This window comes from Artibeus jamaicensis, unplaced genomic scaffold (genome assembly GCF_021234435.1).
Source record: "Artibeus jamaicensis isolate MK-2021 breed Jamaican fruit bat unplaced genomic scaffold, CSHL_Jam_final contig_777, whole genome shotgun sequence".
NCBI classification, from domain to species: Eukaryota; Metazoa; Chordata; class Mammalia; order Chiroptera; family Phyllostomidae; genus Artibeus; species Artibeus jamaicensis.
The window spans coordinates 1,574,543-1,594,769 of NW_026521966.1; positions in this window are offsets into that span (position 1 = coordinate 1,574,543).

Here is a 20,227-nt window from a genome sequence, read left to right on the forward strand (position 1 = left end):
AGAGTGATGGCCCTGTTTCCTGGGGAACAGAAGGAATCCAACTGCAGTCGCCCCCCTACCCCAGGCCCCAAGCTCAGACTCCCCCTGGAGTGCCAGTGAACTCACTGTGCCTGCCAGGTGAGGAGGGGCTGGCCATGAGAGGCAAATGCCGACTGAGCTCATTCCGTGTCACGGAATCCTGGGAGCCTGTCCAGAGAAGGGCTGCAAAGTGGGGGCAGGAAGTGGGCTTGAACTGCCTTCGATGGGACGGAAGGAGGAAGCAGTGGGAACATTAAGGGGAAGAGTGTGAACAACAGCACAGAAGGCGTCCGGGGGACTGGATGGGAGACCTAGGACATCAAGGGTCATGGTATGTGGAGGTCGGAGCAGGTAAACGAGACCCTGCAGGGGCCTAGTTCACAAAACAGCAGTGAGAGTTGCAGGTGCCTGCCAGGGTAGAGAAGCAGCCAGCCCACTGACAGGCAGGCAGCTAGGGGAGACCAAGGGAGAGAACCCAGCGCTCCTGCCTTGGCCCAGGGCTCTTCCGGCAGCTGTGCCTGCAACTCCCTGGAATGTCCAGCAGGTCCAGAACTCTGACTGCCACTCAGGGAGTCCTGCAGGCAGCCCTGACTCTAGGGGTGGGTGCTGTCCTGAACAGTGAGAGCCCTGGGGACCCTGAAGAAGGAGGAAGGCCACCCAGAGGTGGCCGTAACAGATAGAAGGGGGAGAGCCGAGCCCGCAGCTGCAAGTGCAAGCCATGTCATGGCCTCCTGCCCCGATGAATCACTAGCTACTGCCTAAAAACAGACTCCCTGATTTCTCACCTGAAAAAGTCCCCACCATGGCTCTATGATCTCCTCTCCGTCCAGGCACCGCCCCACCTGTCTGCTCCCACACGATGAAGTGTAGCTGAGCTGGTTGCACTTACTTCCTTGCTCACCACTGGCCCACCGGCTCCCCCATGCTGGCCTGGCTCCCATCCCACCGCCACAGAAACTGGCTTGTGCTCAGTCCAGTGTCCACAAGTGCCCACTGCTCACTCTCCACACCGTCTTGGCAGAGGCTTCTCTCCCCATAGGCCCCTGAACTCTGCTTGCCCCTGAGCCTGAGCAAGCACGAAAGAAGTGGAATGACCTTCATTCCACCCCCTCTCTGTCTCCTTATTCACTCTCCTGGAAATCACTGACAGCAGGACACTTTCCCACCAGACCCTCTGGTCACTTCCCCTCATTTGTCTAGCTTCCCCCGCAAAGATTCTGCTTATCTCGATTCACATCCCCCCTCTTCACCCTGTGAAAGAAAAACCTTTTGCTTCTGCGAGGCTTGCAGGTTTCTGAGACCAGAGCGTTTCCCTCTCTGAGGTGAAATTTGTTTTTATGTGGCATCACAGTCACCAGCTGGTCAGAAGTGGCATCCAGTGGATGGAGAGGCCTCCCAGAGATGCCAGGAGCCTGCAGAGGTGGGGACCAGCAGGAGAATAGACATTCTTCTTGACTAGCGATGGAAATACAGACCCAGCTGTGTCGACCCCTCAAGAGCCAGACCCAGAGGAAACAGCTGATGCTCTCAACATTGTGCGTTTTTGAAGACTGAGAGCCCCAGGCAGAGGGGGCAGGGCCTCCCCCAAGGGCACATGGCAAGTCAGTGACCCGGTCAGGGCCAGATCTCCTGTTTGCCGACCCCAGTCCTCTCAGGGCTCCTTCCAGGCCCGCTTCCTCCCTGCGCACATTTGTGAATGAGAATATGAAGGCACGGAGCAGGGTTGACAGTGGGGCACTCCAAGCAGGGACAACTCTCAGGACGGAGAAATTCCCTGCCTCTCCGGGGAGGAGCCGCAGTCAGGCAAGCTCCCAGTTTCCCCCATTCCTACTTAATTCGTGCATTTAGCCTTTATAATTAATGAGCAAACATTCTTTGCAAAACAATGTTTAAACACCTCAGGATTAATTTAATCAAATATTTAATTGCCCTGTAATTAATCATCTGAGCGTAATGAATTGGGCCTCCATCTCTGGGATTTGGGTTTACCCCAGTGACTTCTGAAAATAAACACGGGATGGGGCCTTTGTAAGCAGACTTTCTGCTCCCATTTGGAGCCTTGTGGGGTCCTTCTGCTCCCTGTGTCCAGCTGGCAGCCTGAACTCAGCTCTCTGGGACTGAAGAGGTGCAGGACTAGGAGAAGCAGGTAGGCCAGAGGGGAGTCCTGGGGGCCATGTCAGTCCAGGACTGGGAAGGCTGAACAAGCTAGACAGCTGCAGGACAGCTGCAGGACCACGAGGTGGTCCGCCTGCCTTGACTGCGGGCCTTTGGGCAAGCTACATCTCCTCTGCAAGTCTCCACATCTCCATCTGTGAAATGGGAATGCTCCTGAACTGCCAGCCTCCTCGTACTCTAGACACGTTCAAAACCTCAAAAGGAGTAAAAGGGTACTGTAAAGGCCTGTGCACCAGTGAAGAGGACACTGCGTCCTCTGGTATGTGAACCCCTGCTCACTGTCCTAAGAGTCCCCCAGGCATTGAGCAAGCAGCTTGAGAGGTGACTCAGCCCAAAAGTCTCGGTCCCCTGCCTGCAGCAGTGCAGTGCACAGTGGCTCGCCATCAGGGACCATCCAGGGAGCTGATGGAGACCCCCTGCCTGGTCTGGGAGCTGGACAACTCCCAGGCCTGCTGGCAGGAACCTCAGAGTCCCGGCAGAGGGGGCCTTAACTCTCAGCCCTGCCCTTTTCTCAGGACACTGGGTGGAAGACTGGGGCGTCTGTGGATGCCCAAGGATGCTTCCCAAGAAACCAGGACAGACACGACCCCAAGGAGGGAGACCCAACAATGGCTAACAGTGAGCACAGCTGATGGATGTGGCAGGCCCTGGCCTCCGACTTCACACATGGTCACTCTTTAAGTTCTTATAAGCCTTGTGGCTGGGTAGGGCCAAGCTAGATCATTGTCTTCATTATTCTCCACCTGTCTTATAAATTAAATAAAGAGAATCAGGACTTCAGGCCAAGATGGAGCCATAGGTAGACACACTGTGCCTCCTCACACAGCCAAAATTAAGGGCAACAAAAATTTAGAAACCAAAAACCAACCAGAACGGACTGAAAATTAAACTGTACAGAATTCCAACAACTATTCATTCAGACCAGTAAGAGGGGTGAAGTCGGCAGCGGGCAGAGAAGGGTCGGGGCAGGGAAAAGGTGGTGGCTGGCAGACCCGGGTGTGCAGGTGGCAACTGGCAGACCCCAGGCATGGGGTGGGAACAAGCAGACCCAGTGAGGTACGCAAGGCGGTTGGCTGACCATGGTTACACATTTGCAGGCAGATAAGCCAGATGAAAATGGTCAGCGAGACAGACTATAACCCAGGGCCCCAGTGCCCAAAAATAAAACCTAAAAGCACTCATTGAAAACACTTGTGGGGGTTGAGGTGCTGGGAGACACTCCCAGCCTCACAGGAGAGTTCACTGGAGAGACCCACAGGGTCCTAGAACCTACACAAACCCACCCACCCAGGAATTAGCACCAGAAGGGCCCAATTTGCTTGTGGGAAGTGGCAGAGGGAACAAAATCTGAGAGAGAGCAGAGCAAGTACCATTGTTCCCTCTCTGACCCCACCCCCACATACAGCATCACAACCCAGCAACTGGGTTGCCCGCCCTGGTGAACACCTAAGGCTCCACCCTTCATATGTAACAGGTGCAATGAGACCAAAAAAATGGCTCAGATGGAAAAACAGATCAAAGCTCCATAGCAAATACATCAAAACACTGGTGATCAGGATGCTCACAGAACTGATTGACTTTGGTCACAAATTAGATGAAATTAGATGTAGCCTTCACAAATGAAGGCTACACTAAGTGAAATGAAGGAAAATGCACAGGGAACCAATAGTGATAGGAAGAAAACTGGAACTCAAATTAATGGAGTAGACCACAAGAAAGAAAGAAACAACCAAACAGAAAAAAATGTAGAAACAAGAATTCAAAAAAATGAGGAGAGGCTTAGGAACCTTTAAGACATCTTTAAACGTTCCAACATCTGAATTGTTGTAGACCACTCTGCCTGGTTTTAGGAATTGTATCTCTACCCCTTGTGGCTAAGGGCGAGGGACGACCTTTGGAATGCCAGCCACAGGAGACAAAGCTTGTCTCTAGTAGCAAACGCTGCCTCAGTTCCTCTCCCTGCCCCCAGAGCTTGGTCGGAAGTCAATGACGGATAAGACCCCTCACAGCGGGGGCAACCTAAGACAGACTCGATCATTTGGGAGGCCTTCATAGAAGGACTCGAGGGGTTGCAACAAAGAGCAATGGATCTCACCCCCCAGCTTTGACATAGCCTGAGTCCCCATGTTCTCTGGGAGAAGCACTTCCTGGCTCTAATCCCCTTAAGCCTGAATACCTGATGGAGAGAAGTGCAGCTCCTTGCCTTGCTAGAGTGTATCTTGGGGAAAAATCTGGCATCACAAAGACTTCCTGATAAACCTGTGAAATCTGCTCTGCTAAGAGTGCTTTCATTCATATGATAAGGATCCTAGAGGAAATGAGTATGTCTCCCAAAGTTTCTGCAACTCTCTTCCTGACAGACACTGACTCAGACTCTGAAGCCCTCAGATATCTTTGAAGTGTTATCTACTGTTTGATCCTTGCTGCCCTGTATTCCTGAGTATTACAACCCAATAAAAGGCTATGGAAGAGGGTGCTTGGGGCCTTTTTCTCCCCAGAGAAACTGCCTGCTGCTGGCCTTTGTCTCCCCTGAGAAACTTGCCGCAGCCCACGCCTCTTCCCTAAGCAGATCACATCATATCTCTGTCATATTCATTCTCGTGTCTGTGGCACTTGGGGGGACTCGTGAAGAAGTTGCCCCCACACGGAATTATAGGGGTACCAGAAGGGGAAGAGGAAGAGCAACAAGTGGAAAACTTATTTGAACAAATGATAAAGAAAAACTTCCCCAATCTGGCAAAGGAAATAGACTTCCAGGATGTCCAGGAAGCTCAGAGAGTCCCAAAGAAGGTGGACCCAAGAAGGAACACACCAAGGCATATCATAATTACATTAGCCAAGATTAAAATGAAGGAGAGAATCCTAGAAGCAGCAAGAGATAAGGGGACAGTCACCTACAAAGGAGTTTCCATCAGACTGTCAGCAGATTTCTCAAAAGAGACCTTACAGGCAAGAAGGGGCTGGAAAGAACTATTCCAAGTCATGAAAGGCAAGGACCTACATCCAAGACTGCTCTATCCAGCAAAGTTGTCATTTAAAATGGAAGGACAGGTAAAGCACTTCTCAGATAAGGTCAAGTTAAAGAAGTTCATCACCACCAAGCCCTTATTATATGAAATGTTAAAGGGACTCATCTAGGAAAAAGAGGATAAAAAATATGAACAGTAAAATAACAGCAAACTCACAGTTATTAACAACCACACCTAAAACAAAAGTAAACTAAGCAAACAACTAGAACAGAAACAGAACCACAGACATGGAGATCACATGGAGGGTTAGCAACAGGGTAGTGGAAGGAGGAGAGAGGGAGAAAAGGTAGAGAATAAGCAGCATAGATGGTAGGTAGAAAATAGATAGGGGGAGGGCAAGAATAGTATGGGAAATGTAGAAGCTAAAGAACTTATGACACATGGACATGAACTAAAGTGGGGGAATGTGGGTGGGAGGGGGTGTGCAAAGTGGAGGGGAATGAGGGGGGAATGGTACAACTATAATAGCATAATCAATAAAATATGTTTTTTAAAATAATAAATAAATAAATAAATAAATAAATAAATAAATAAATAGAATCAGGGAGGTTAAGTAACTTGCCCAAAGTCTCAGATCATGTAATAGATGAATCCAAGATCTGGCTGCAGGGATGTGTTCCAAACCCTGTGTCACCCCATCTCCTAGGAAACATGGAAGCTCTCACAGGGCTGGATGAGGAGAGCCATCAGCTGGGGACACATGCAGACAGCAGACAGGCAGCATTGGTGCTTTAGCCCTGACCCTGGCTATAGGAAGATGAACCAGCTTCTCCCAGGAGATCAGTAGGAGGGTCAGAGAGCTGCCCAAACTCACTCCATGAGCAAGCTAAATTTTTGTCTGTCTCTAGGCCAAGGAAAGCATCAGAGGTCAGAGTCCTAACTCCCCAGTCCTACCTTCCCCTGACCAGAGGTCATACAGGCTCTCTGCAGTGACATCTTCTAAGAGGCAATTAGCCCTCAACATGTGCAGCCTCTGACCCAACATCCAAGCCTTCAGCTACACGTCGGCAGAGGATGGATTAACTCAGGCCTGACTTGGGAGCTGCCAGGCCAAACGCTTTTCCCGGAGTTATTTATGCCACCCCATTAGCTCAAGGAGAGGCAGGATTCATAGAGCCATCATGGCCTCAGAACTCAGTGAAATTAATATACCTGTGGCTGAAGTACACATGAAGCTTGTGCCTCTTCCCTTTAATAGGGAAGGAGGGGAAGGAAGAGAAATTCCAGGCTCCTGGTTAAAGAGGAGAGGCTTCTGGCTAGAGGGGAGAAGGGATACCCAGAATTCACCCCTTGATCTCTGTCTACATAGCCAACACCTTGGTCTTGTTCTCTTAGTCTCATCAAACCATTGCTGCAGTCCACTTCTCCGTCCCCCAGCCTCCAGGCTCACCCCAACCAGTAACCCTTCCTGACGTTTCAGGACCTGGGACAGAGCACAAACTACCAAGACTCCTTAGTGGATCGTTGAAAGACAGGGATGAAGCCAGGCTTTCTGTTTTAGGCCGTGCTTTGAAAACCCTTTTCTAATAAGTACGTTTAAGAGAAGAAGAGTATGAACTTGACGTGGAGGTCAAGAGACCTGGCTATAGAATCAGATGGTGTTGTGTTCACATTTGAGCCCTTAGTATTTGTAATAGCAAAACCCAGGAAGCAAATCAAGTGGAGAGACTGGGAGGGAAAAATGATCGTGCGTGCACATCAAAGAATACTATGCACCTAGAGAAGCAGGGGGATTACCTCTTTTCACTGTTCTGCAGTAATCACTGGGGTATATTCTTAAGCTTTAAAAAAGGCAAGAGGAAAAAAGAAAGATGTTAAGTTAAAATAAAAAATAAGGTGAAAAAAGTGTACATGGTTTATATAAGAAAGTAAGAAAATAAAAATATATACCTCTTTGCTTTTTTAATGGAGGGATAAACCATGAAACATGTTAAAGTGTACCCAAGGAAACAGGAAAAGACAGGGCAAGGAAGGAGAGTGGCGATAAAAGTCGGCTTCTTGGAATACAGGTTGCTTTATTGTTTTTGCTTTGGAACCATGTGAATATTTTACCTAATTGTACAAAAACATAAAACAAACTTAAATCTTAAACGGCAATCCCTAAGGAAAAAAATAGAATGAAACATAGGAGTCTGGCTATGTGCCCCATTAGTGGCACTGGCACCCAGAGAGGAAGTCGCCCAACTACTTGGAAACACAGGAGTTTGAATGCATAACCCTAGTGGGATCATGTCACCTACAGACTCATAGAAATACAAACAAACAACCCCAGATAAACCTTTTCAGTAATCATGACGTTGGTGGAAATGCTGGAATTGTGCAAAGACAGAGGTCGGGGACTTCATGCGTGTGTCACCAAAAAAAAGAAAGACAGCTTGCACCACCATCTGGAATGGTCTGGAATGTTAGTCAAGGCACAAAACCGGGGTGATCCTGGACCCCCTTGTTTGTTTCACACCTTCCGGGAACCCAGAGATTGCTGTACTTACTTGCTTCATGCTCACTATCAGTTGCCTTGTTGTTGCTATTGTTTCAGGCAGGATAGTAAGTCTGGTCCCCATCATTCCATCTTGTCTAGAAGCTAAAGACACAGAATTAAATTCTTTATTTTATTCAACTTACATTTAAATAGCCCCATGTGGCTAATGGCACCATATTGAATAGCCCATACCACATATCCAACCAAAGAGAGAGGAAGCAAAGTAGTTTTTGTTCAAGTTCCAGAATCCATCCCCCTCCCCTGCCATCTCTTTCTTATTTAGGAGCAGGCCTGGGTGACGTGGTCCCACCTTGCCAGAGCTCTGTGTCAGGGTGTATATAGCACATGAGCTGCCTATACTGTCTCTTAAAAGCAAGGACCTAGCATTAGCTTGCCAGGCTGCCAAAACAAAGTACCATGGACTAGGTGACTTAAGCAGCAGAGATTTATGTCCATCTCTCACAGTTCTGGAAGCTTTTCGTCTGAGGCCTCTGAGGAAGGATCTGTCTCAGAACTCACCCCTTGGCTTGCAGACAGCCGTCTTTTATACCCGTCCACGTCGTCCTTCCACTGTGTGCACCTCTCTTTGTCCAAATTTCCTCTCTTCAAAAAAAATAAGGACATCAGTCACATTGGTTACCTTTTTTAAAAAACTTGATTACCTGTGTAGAAACCATATTTTTAAACATGATCACATTCTGAGGGACTGGAGGTTATGACGTGTGTGTGTGTGCGTGTGTTTGTAACTGGGGGACAGAGGGACACAGATCACCCATGTAGGTTTTCATTCCCACCCTGCTTGTGCTCCTTGTCTGTGTAGCTCCTTCTGGAAGCTTGGGCTGGAGGGATAACAGTCAGGGTACGATCACATCTCCTGGTCCCTGCCCATAATGCATGAAAATGACACCAAAGCCCTGACTCCCTTCTAAACAACCTAGGAACAGGCGCTCTGGGTAAAGGAGTTCTCAGCCAGCAGATGTGCTGGTTCTTCATCCCCAGTGTCACCTCTGCACCAGACTTCCCCTCTTCCAACCAAAATGCTGCAGCCTGGCTCTTTAGGATCTTCATTCCCCCCTGCTGAAACTCACTAATCCATTCATTCATTTATTCATTTATTTATTTACTCAACAACTTGTACCCTAACAGGCCCAACATGGGGCCCAGGACACAGCAGCAAACAAGGTGTGAACTCTGCCTTCAAGGGGTCCCAGCTCAGTGGCAAAGAGACAAAAAAATGAAAAATCCCAAGGTGAGATAAGATCTAGAGTAGGGGAGTACAGTGGTTCTGGCAACACAGAGGGGTTTCCTGGCCAGCAGGTGAGCAGGTCAAGGGGCCCTGCCTTGCTCTTATGCACCCCATCAATGCTCTTTTCATTAGCCACATGTATTTTGCAGAAGTAATGCATTGGAGGCCCTTCTCAATAAAGAGAAAGGCCAAGGATAGCCAGGGGTGGCCATACAGTGGCCTGGGCACTTTCCAAATTCTGATCTTCATGGCAGAGGTCCCTAATTCTGACTGGCCAATCATGATCCTGTTTTTTTTATTTTTTATTTTTTGGCAAAAGGAGAGGTATTCACATGCTCCATGGACTGCATGCAGACCAGTTCCCAGCAAAATTCTGATCTTTATAGTAGAGGTAGGAAAACTATGGTCTGTAGGCCAAATTCGGCCCCTTGCCTGTCTTTGTAAATAAAGTTTTATTGACACAGTCATGCCCATTCATTTAAATTTGGCTATGGGTACTTTAAGAGTATGGGACAAAGATCAGTAGTTGTGACTGAGATCAATCACATGAGCTGCAAAGCCTGAATTATTTACTCTGGCCCTTTATAGAAAACACTTGCCTGCCCTGCTTTAAACCATGAGAACAGCAAAGCCAAAGTCGCTTAAAGGATTTCACGCCATGATCCGAACCAAAATGCCTAGACAACTGTCCAGCGAAGAGGTGAGAGTCATGTCCTGGGTGATTTCTGGTGTGATCACTGTTGCTGGTAACTAGGTAGACCAGTCCCCTCCCTGCTGAACCTCAGCCCCCCAACCCAAGAAGAGGAAACCAGTGGATTCTGTGCCGTCTACTGGCTGTGAGCCACTGTGTCGGAGTCTGAGCTGTTCTTTATCCTGCCAGAGGCACTGTGAGCCCACAGGTGAGCTCTGTGGTCTCAAAGAGACCTCATACCTACATTAGCGAGCCCAGAAAAAGGGGGCCATGAGAATGATTAGGGCAACTCAGCTCAGGCAGGCTAAATCATCTTCCAAAGATGGTGCCCTTTGGCAGGGAATTTAGTGCTGGTAATGAAGACCATGTGTAGCCCACAACAAAGCATCTGAATGAAAAGTAAAATAACAGAGGCACTGTCTTGTCTAGTCAATGCCTAACATCCGAGAGTTTCTGAAGCAAATGCTCATTTAGGGAGAGAGGTTAGTGGAGTTGAGGGAGTATAGGGCTGTGACTGGGGAGGCCGGGCTCCTTTGCAGCTCTGCCACTATTAGCCAGGTTGCCTTGGTCAAGTCATTAGCCTCTTGAGTTGCAGTTTTCTCACCTTCAAAGTTATTAAGTTCTTCCACCTGAGCTCATTGGAAGGACTAAATGGGGTGATGGGTAAAAAAAGACATATGTAGCACATAAAAACTTCTCCAAAATATAATCAGCTCACCTTCGCCTTTGCATAGAAATTCATTATTTGCATAGCTTTCACATAGACTAATTCATTAGGTAGGTAAGAAACGAGCACACAGAGAATTTTCCTTCACTAAGCACCTACTCTGTGCTCAGTGCCCCCTGTCTTATTGGTAGAGGGGTATAAATACTGCATTGAAAATCACCTTTGTAAACCTCACAGGGCTTTTCTTAAAAGTATGATGACAAAAGAGGGAGCAGGAACCACGACAAGGCCATTCTGCACCCAGTGCCTCCCTTCTCTGCTGCTCTAAGGGCAAGATGTCCAGTACTGGCTGGTTCAGCTGCATGACAGCAAAAAGCAGCACCAGCCACCCACTGCCTGCCTGCCACACGTCAGGCCCTGTGCTGGGTGGCTGACAGACCCTCCCCCTGCTCTCTGCAGTGGGAGTCGGCAATCCTAACGGGACTTCCAGAGTCAGAACCAGTGGAAATCCATGTTGATCTCACACATTGTTGGATCTTGTATTTCTGAAGGCCCCACCGGGTGGGACTATTATATCATGTTGACAATATAAATTAGACTGATTAGAGGCTGACAACATCGTTAGGAATGATATACTATTTAGTAGCTGGCATTATTGCCTGTTAAATTTACACATGACAAACTGCTTTCCCTCTCTGCCCAGTGACACTTTGGCACCAGCCCAAATCATAGGAAATGCTGAGGTGTAAACCTCAGGCCACTCATTAACTGCCCCCAGGAGGTCACTCAACCCTTCCAGCCCTGCTGATAGATTGGCCTTTGGTAAAATTGTGAAGCAGAAGAAGCTTATGTTTCCCTGGGGAAGCCAGGGATCTCACTGGGCTCCCAGGCCCCCCTTTAAAGAGACCATTGTCATACATAAGAAAGAACACTCTGCATTTCACTAAAAGACAGGCCTCCCTCATCTCCTGACCACCATAAGTCACTTTTTCTCCCTGAGCCTCAATTTTCTCACATAAAGAAGAGAATTAAAATTATCTATCTGTATCATGGTGGGGGATACAGTTCGTCAGATTGAATGAGCCAATGGATATGAAAGCACCTTGTATAAGTCAGTTTTTGCTGTGTAACAACCAACCACAAAAATTTTAGGGTCATAGAACAAGAAACATTTCTTTCATTCACCTATCTATAGGTAAGCTAAGGTTGTCTGGCCCTTGGCTGGGCTGGGCCGGGCTGAGCAGTTCTGCTTTAGGCTGTGTGTTTGGCTAGAATTGGTTCCTTGTTACCAAGCTGAGCTCTGGTCTATTTCTTGGATGTTTATTTCAGAAACCAGGATGAGGAGGAGGCATTGACCTGGGAGAAGCTCTTCTCATGGCAATGGCAGGAGTACAAGCCCAGCCGCACTGGCACATTTCAGTGCTTGTAGTGAGTCTGTTCCTGCTCCATACTGAGTCACATGGCCAAGCCCAGCATTAAGGTGAGGAAGAGGTGAGGAAGAGGGCGTGGATAATTTTAAATAAAAATCTGATCTACTACACACATGTGCTATTCACAGGTAAGAAAGGACTCTTTCTTGTTATTTCCTCAACTTTATCCAGGACCAAGAAGACAAACATTATGTTTTTTATCCACTGTTTTGGCATCAGAGCCACCTATCTGTCTGTAATCAATCCAACTGACCACTAAACCACTGGATTAATCGACAGTTTGGTCATGTCCAGTGGAACTCGTTACCAGAGGTGCACTAGGTCCTCTGAGTCCTCACTGCAGCCACCTCCAGCCCATGTAAAAGGCAGGGTATCAGAGGAGAGCTTTCTTTCTTACCCCTAATTGTTCCAGCTCAGCTTCCTCAGACAGGGAGCTACATAACAATACCAACCACGCTTACCCAGACCTTGGCAGGCAACCAAAGTCTTCGGAGATGCAATCCGTTTGTCATCTCTAAGTAGCCTTAATCATGCCCATTTACACATAAGAAAATTGAGACTCAGAAGGCCTCCAGTGACAAGCCCTAGGTCACACCAACATGGAGTGGGAAGCCCTGAGCTTGACTCCAGAGCTCAGCCTCTCCCCTCCCCACCTCTGTGGACAAGGTTCCTGCTGACCAGGTCCTGGCTCTGCCTGACCCAATAGCCCTGCCCTAATATAACATCGGCCTCATACAACAGCCTATCTACCACAGCCACAATGGTTTAATTTCTGCTGTTTATGTGAATAGAAATTACTCACTAAAATTTAATTTGGTAAATTTCAGTCTTGGTAAGCAGTTAATTCCATGATGACACGGCCCAGCCAGTCAGCAGTTACTCCAGCTATTTCCGTGAGGACAACCCCCAGATAACAGAGAATGCTCCAGCTTCCCAGACTGTTTGAAATTCACATTCCTTCATTAGTATGTCAAGGAAGTCATTATGTGCCTAAAGAAAATGCTTCCTGTCTAGAAAAATAAAATGTAATCTTGTACAATGGATTAGCATTTTCTGTCAGGTATTACAATAAATGGGGAGCTTTTAAGAAGCATGATTTCTGAATTATGTGGTCTGATAATTATTTAACCACAGTGGCTGGTGACACATATTTACCTAGCCCAGAGTAATACAGTTCAAGAGACCCATTGTTAGGCTCTATGGATCCTGTCAGAGGCTCCTGCCAGGAACAAGACTCCCAGAATCCTTTGGGACAAGGCAGAGGGTAAAGGGAAATAGGGTAAGTCTCAGGTCAGCATTGATATCTACAACATGCACAGATTTGCCAGTATGGATCAGAAACTGATGAATTTCTTACTCTGTATGCGTGTGTGTATGTGTGTGTGTGTGTGTGAGAGAGAGAGAGAGAGAGAGATTCATTATAGACCTCTTAACCAGGTCAAGCTAATGGGATCATGAGTTTTTAGGAGCAGCTCTTATTCATCGTGCCATGAACTCATGTGCAGCCATAGCTTTGAGACCGAGTGTCACATAGTGGTAGCTGCAGTTGACCACTGAGATGTGGGCTCCATCTGCATTATTGTCTTGTCCCTTGCTCCTTGCTTCATCTTCAGATCCTGGCCCAATGCCTGGCACAGAGATGGCACTCAATAAATACTTACTGAATCTTGTCTGAATCTGCACTGAGTGTGGAAAGTAAAGTGTCCCTAAAACAAAGACCCTGGCGCCTGTCTCAGAAAGGAGGCCAGAGGAAAGGAGGAGCTTGAGATGATACACAGCATGGGAAAGTTGATGCTTTTTCTGAAGAAGAAGTCTCAGGGTCAAGATCACTGCCTTGACCCCTAACATGGCCACTATTAGGCAGGAGTGACCCTATACTGAGTAACTTCGGGGCAGGGGAGGCTATTGCCAGAGGTAACCTTTGAGGGGGAAAGAGAAATAAATTCTAAGGTATCTGTCAGAGAAGGAATGACTTTCCCAAAGAGTTAGCACCAGGTGTCAAGAGAGGCTTGACTTTGGGAAGAGTGTCAGAGAGGGCAGGACAACGTCAGTCAGAAGGTTGAAGCAGGTGACCTTCAAAGTCCTGTGAGAGTCCATGATGCATAGTCCACGGTTAATTCATTTGCTTCTGCTGGCACAGAGGAAGCTGAATCAGGTCTCCTGAATTAAGGAGAAATGTTGAATTCCTCAGGACCTTGAAAACCCTGAGCTGGAGGTAACTACCAGTCGGAACAGTTAAGATGGGGGCCATGTGTGAATAATCACATGCTGTGGTGCTTGGCTGAGTTATGTGTGTCACAGGCACACAGGGGTTAGAGGTCAAGGCTGCTGCCATCTGGAGACCCCTGGAGAAGTTCAGGGAGGCCAGAGCAATCAGGGAGACCTCCCTGGAAGTAGTTGGTTGAATATTCAGGAAGTGCTGGGGGGGTGAGACCCAAGGGCCAATAATCAAGCAGATAGTGTGGCGTTGGAAGATACGGGCTCCAACAAGCACAGAAGGGGTGAAGCACAGTTCCAGGGAGGATGGGGAGTAAGCCAAGTGCTTCAGAAAGAGTGCAGTCTCCCCAAGGGTAAGAACTGGGACTGGGGATGAGAGAACAAGATGTCAATCCCAGGATAAACAGCACCTGGTTGTTTTCTTGATGAACTGCCAGTGACAGTGTGCATAGGTCAGCAATGGAGGCAACGATGGGTTCTGATGGATAGAGAAGGTGGGGTGGAGGTTTTAGAAGTGGACAGTCCTGGTCTGCAGTCCTGGCTCTATATGTCCTGGGTGTGTGGTCTTGGAAAGCTGAACCTCTGAGTTTTCATTTCCTCAGCTATAAAATAGAGCTTTAAAAAATCTCTCTAGCCCTCTGAGGACAGCTGTGAAGATTATACGGGGTCACAGATGTTAGCACTATTTGTGACTCTCAAGTGCCCTGCACTTATAGGGGCAGCCTCTAATGGCATGCTCACAGAGTCTCCAGATTGGAGAGCGACAGGGGCTGCCTTCTGAGGCCTGGGGCTCCAAGTCAGGCCCTGAACTTATCATCAAACTGGACAAAATTTTGTTCTTCCATTTAGGAGTTGGTCTGATGGGCCTGGCAGTGGTCCCACATGGGAGTGACTATCCTGGGGACAAACTCATGCTAGGATGTCAGCTCTCCTTCTGTTCAGCAATTTGGTGTGAGACCAGTGTTGACAAGAGGTGGCCTGCAGCCTGTCCAAAGCTCACTGACAAGCCCTGCCCTGCTGGCTGCCGCATGGACAGTGCTTCCTCCCTCCCCAGGACCTTTGTCCCCAGCCTTCCTTAGCACTTCATGGGGAAGCCACATTTTGAAGCCGACACAATTTTAGTGACTCCTCCAGGAGACCTATCAGCCAAGCGACTTCTGGACTTGAACTTTCAGCCCTGACCCCATTCTAAAGCTCCAAATGGCTACATTTAGCAGTTTACTGGATATTGCCATACAGATGAGGATCTCAAATAAAATACGACCCAAGTGGACTTCCTGGATGCCCCTTGGCTCCAAATCTGTCCCAACACCAGTCATTTCCCACAACTGCCATGCACCCAGCCTCTCTGGCCAAGCCCCGAGACATCTTCTGCAACTCTGCTCTCCTTCCCTCACCCCTGCACCCAATTCATCTGAATGTCCTGCCAGCACTACCTCCCAAATACACCCCCAGTTGGGTCCCTTTTCAACAAGCCCCCCATTGCCACCCTTTCCACACCAGCATCCTCTCAGCTAGTAGCATGGCAGCTTCCTAAGCAACCTTTCTGCTTTTTCTTTTGGCTTTTTCAAACTTATTCCCTATGAAGTAGCCAGAGGGATGTTTTTAAAACATAAATCAAGTAATGTTTATCCTCCTAAAACCCTCCAGTGGCTTCAAGTGTACGCAGAATGAAAACAAACTCCTGAGGGGCAGCCAGATTGCACTGGGTAGAGGCGTGAATAGCATTCAGGACGTGAAGAACAAGAGTATGGAAACACTTGTGAGAAGTATGGCTGGGAAGCAGGAGGGGAGGGAGAGAGCTGTCGGGAAAGCATTGCTATTACTTCAGAGGGGATTGGCTGAAGCAGGCTAAAAGGTAAAGGCAGAGCTGGTGCTGGGTGGGGTGAGGGGCTGACTCAGGTGGCCGATGGCTCCTGCTCTTCTCAGGAGAACAGACTTGGAGCTAATTCATGTTGTGCCTGGTGGCATTGCTGCCCCAGATAAACCTGTTTTTGCCAACTCAAAAATATACAAATAAAATAGATCCTCCTCACTAAAGCCTGCAAGACCCTCCAGGACCTGGCTCTGCCACCCCTCCAGCCCCATCCTGTGGCAGCCCCCAGCTCACTGACCACCATGCCAGGGGTCACAGGCTTTGTGATGCATGTGAATTAGAGGAGAGCTTGTGAGCACACATTCCAGTTGCTCCTCCTCCTCCTTTCCTTCCTTGGCCCCCTTCCTCGATACCCTTCCTGCACACTCTGTCATATGCACATCTTCAGTGAGGCACAGAAAGCACATGGTGGCCCAGAGCAAGGCGGCATGAAGACACACGAGGACTGCCCATCACAGGGGGCATTCTGTACCCTAACAGGAGGAAGAGGGCATCCACACGGCAGGGAGTGAGGCAACATGAATATCATTACCACACAGGGTGAAAAGGACACCACCCCAGAGGGGCATCCCTGCATGAAGTGACAGACCAGACTGGCTGAAAAGGACATCATGCAAAGGATGGGGTGATGGGGGTATTCACTGAGGAAGCATCCTGGTGTCCAGAGCCTGAGCCCAAGTCTGAGCAAGGCAAGAAGGGCATCCACATAGGTGGGGTGTCAGCACCCACGTGGGGCAGATGACGTCTACACAGAGGTAAGGTAACAGCCTGAAATGAGACTTCAGAATCCAAGGGAGTTAAGTAAGAGAATAGGAGGTGCCAGCTGAGATGTAAGATTAATCACATTCAGGAGGACTGATCAAGTCGACATCAAGGACAGTAAAGGCTGTCCTTTAACCAATGTTACAGGTTAAATTATGTCTCCTCAAAATTCATATGTTGAAGTCCTAACCCCCAGTACCTCAAAATGTGACCTTATTTGGAAAGGGGGTTGTTGCAGATGTAATTAGTCAAGACGAGGTTATGCTGGCACAGGGTGGGCTCCAATCCTGTATAACTGATGTCCTTACAGGAAGGAAAAATCTGGACACACCTGTAGGGGGAACATGAAGGCAGAGATCAGGGAAATGTGTTTACAAGCCAAGGAATGCCCAAAATTACCAGATAACCACAAGGAGGGACAGCAGCATGGAATGGATTCTCCCACGCAGGCAACAGATGGAGCCGACACCCTGACCTTGGATGTCCAGCCTCTACAGCTGCGAGGCAGCATGTTTATGTTGCTTCAACCATCCCGTTTGTGGTGCTTTCTCACAACTTCCCTAAGAAACTAATGCACCAAGTTTGTCATTATTGGGGAAGAGAGTTCACAACACTGAAAGGGAGAATGAGACTAGTGATGTTAAATTTGAATTAGATGTATTGATAGAAATCCATGGTTTCCAATATTTAGAGATAGATATAGAAATAAATGTAAATGTAATGTGTGTATATAATACATAATAATATATATTATAAACATGTATAATATACAATAATACATAACATATATGTATATATACATATATACAGTCATTTAAAATATAATATAATACATAATTTTACATATATAATTTAGCTCTGTCCTCTGAAAAAGCCTGAAGCAGTGACACTTTAATAGCAAAGAACATATCTAGCACCTAGATTGTGGCTCCTAAGGACCATTTCCCACTAAAAAGAAAAAAAGGGACTTTCAGAGAAATAGTTGATTCCAGGCCTGGGGTAGGGAAAGTACTAGTTGAACCTATGGTATCTTGTGCCCCAAAGCAAGAAAATGCTTGAAGACAGACGGGGACATGTCAAAAGGACACAAGTAGTCTCACTGGCCAATAAGGAGGTAGTTTGAGCATCAAATTAAACAATGGTAGTAACAGGTTAGAACCCATTGAATAAAATGGGAAACCATGAGTTCATATAGATATATACACATGTATTAATAAATTGAAAATGTGATAAGGAATCAAGTAATTCATAATTTTAAGATACCTCCCTGCAAAACATTTATTAAAAAGAGCAACTTTCTAGTAGAGAAGTGTGGCAGGGACCATCCTAATTAAGTGATGAAGGTGATCATCTCCAGTAACAGGGCAAACTGAAGCCACCAGACAGGATGCAAGAAGACTGCAGAGTCGCTTTTGTGCTATTCCTGCCAATGACACATGAACTGAATTTAACCATCAGGAAGCATCAGACAGACCCAATATAACTGTCCTGCATGTAGTCTTGAGAAGTTGCAAGGTCTTGAAAGTCAAGGAAAAGCTGAGGAACTTTTCCAGACAAAAGGAGACTAATAGGACATGAAAATGAAATACAGCCCATGGTTCTGAAACAGATCTTTTTGCTACAAACTATGTTATTGGAACACCTGGAGAAATCTAAATGGGCTCTCAGGATTACATGCACAGTGCATCATTGTCAACCTCCTGACTCTGTTGTGGTGTTGTGATCAGGTAGGTGAATGTCCTTATTTAGATTAAACATACATTAAAGGATGATAGGACATCAGGTCAGTACCTTGCTCTTAAATGATTAAAGAAAACATAATGTTTTGTACTATACTTTCAACTTTTCTGCAAGTATGATTGTTGCAAGCAAGAAAGGTTTACCACAAGCAGATTTCTAGACTCCACCCCTAGGAATGATTTCATAGGGCTGGGATGGGACCAGGACATTTACCTGTGTAACCATTTCCCAGGTGATGCCGATGCCACTGGTCCATGGACCACACTTCCAGAAGCAAGTCTATACACTGACCTACTTTTTGTCTCTGGAGTAATCAACTCATCACCATTGCAGGTCCTTTGTTCCATGACCTCTATCTGTAAGCTTTTCTCCTAGATATTTCTGAATTTTCTTCTTTGTGTCATTCAGATCTCAACTCCAATGCCATGATCTCAGGGATGACTTCCTTCCAGAGGCCTTAGGGGAGAATTCATTTCCTTGACCTTTCCAGATTCTAGAGGCTGTGAAATCCACTCTGTCCACATCCCTTGACTCATAGGACCTTCCTCCATCTTCAAAAGCAGCAACAATCCATCTCTCTGTACCTTTCTTCTGCAGCCACATCTTGCTCTGACAGGAAGGTCAGAGGACCTTCTACCTTCTACTTTTAGGGATCCTTGTGATTATGCTGGGCATGCTCAGATATCCAGAATAACCTCCCTATCTTTAGGTTAGCTGATTCATAACTTTAATTACATCTGAAACCTTAATCCTTCCTTGCTCTGTAACCTAATATACTCCCAGGTTCCAGGCATCAGAACATGAACATCATTAGGGGTCTACCATGCCATCTGAAGATTTGTCACCACCTAAAATTTTTGCTTGCTGGAATTACCTTTTTATTATGCTTATTTGAATACTTGTTTGCTTAACAAGCTTCTAGATGAAATATCAGTCCACTCTTGAAGGTTTGGAAACCACATTTTGGGGGTTCAAATTCTGGCTTTCATACAGGCAAAGGTGCAATGTTGGATTGCTTATCTTCTCTGATCCTCAATGTCTTCATCCACAGAATAAGAATAAAGTTCAAATAATATGTCTTCCCTACAGCGTTGTCTCATTTGGCCACTGAGCAGTTTTTCTATAGCCAGTGACCTCCCTAGTTACTGAAATAAGGCTTTTAAAATAAATCTTCCCATCCCTAATCTCTTCTGTATTAGTTTTCCTTTATGTCTGTTCTTCTCTCTCTTATAGTTCTTAACTCATTTGGGAGAGTCACAAGTCTCTCAGAACTGCTGAGGAAAGTTGTATGCTTGCTGCCTGGAAACCTGACCATGCCACACACACACACACACACACACACACACACACACACACACAATTTTGCAAATAATTTCTGGGCATCAATGATCCACTGAAGCCCTCTCATAGATCTCAGTTCAGAAACCACTCCCCTCCACCAGCTCTTTCCAACCGAAGCAGACCTCTGCCCCAGTCTAACCAGTCTCATTTTCCCCGAGGGCATAGAATTAATTACTTGGGAAGCTAATAGATTGAAGAATAATAGTTAAATTTCACACCCATTCCTATGGGTGCTCACAGGTGAAAAGGAAAACAACAGATGCTGACTCAGGCAGCAAAAAGAGAAAGGATACCTCTTTAGACTTGCCAGAGATAGAAGGGGTGTAAAGCAAAAGGTGCTGGAAATAGCTATTATTTCTACCACATGTAAAAAGTAATGTTCAAATGAATTGTGATCTTAGTGAATTGAAAATTTTCAATTGCACACTCTGACTTTTAGACTATAATGAGCAGCTTCCTCTTGAGAAACCCAGCTTCAAGCTGAGTCCAAGGACACCAGCCTCTAAGCTGACGCCTACACCCAAATGGTAATTAAAGCACATGCACAGAAGAGAAA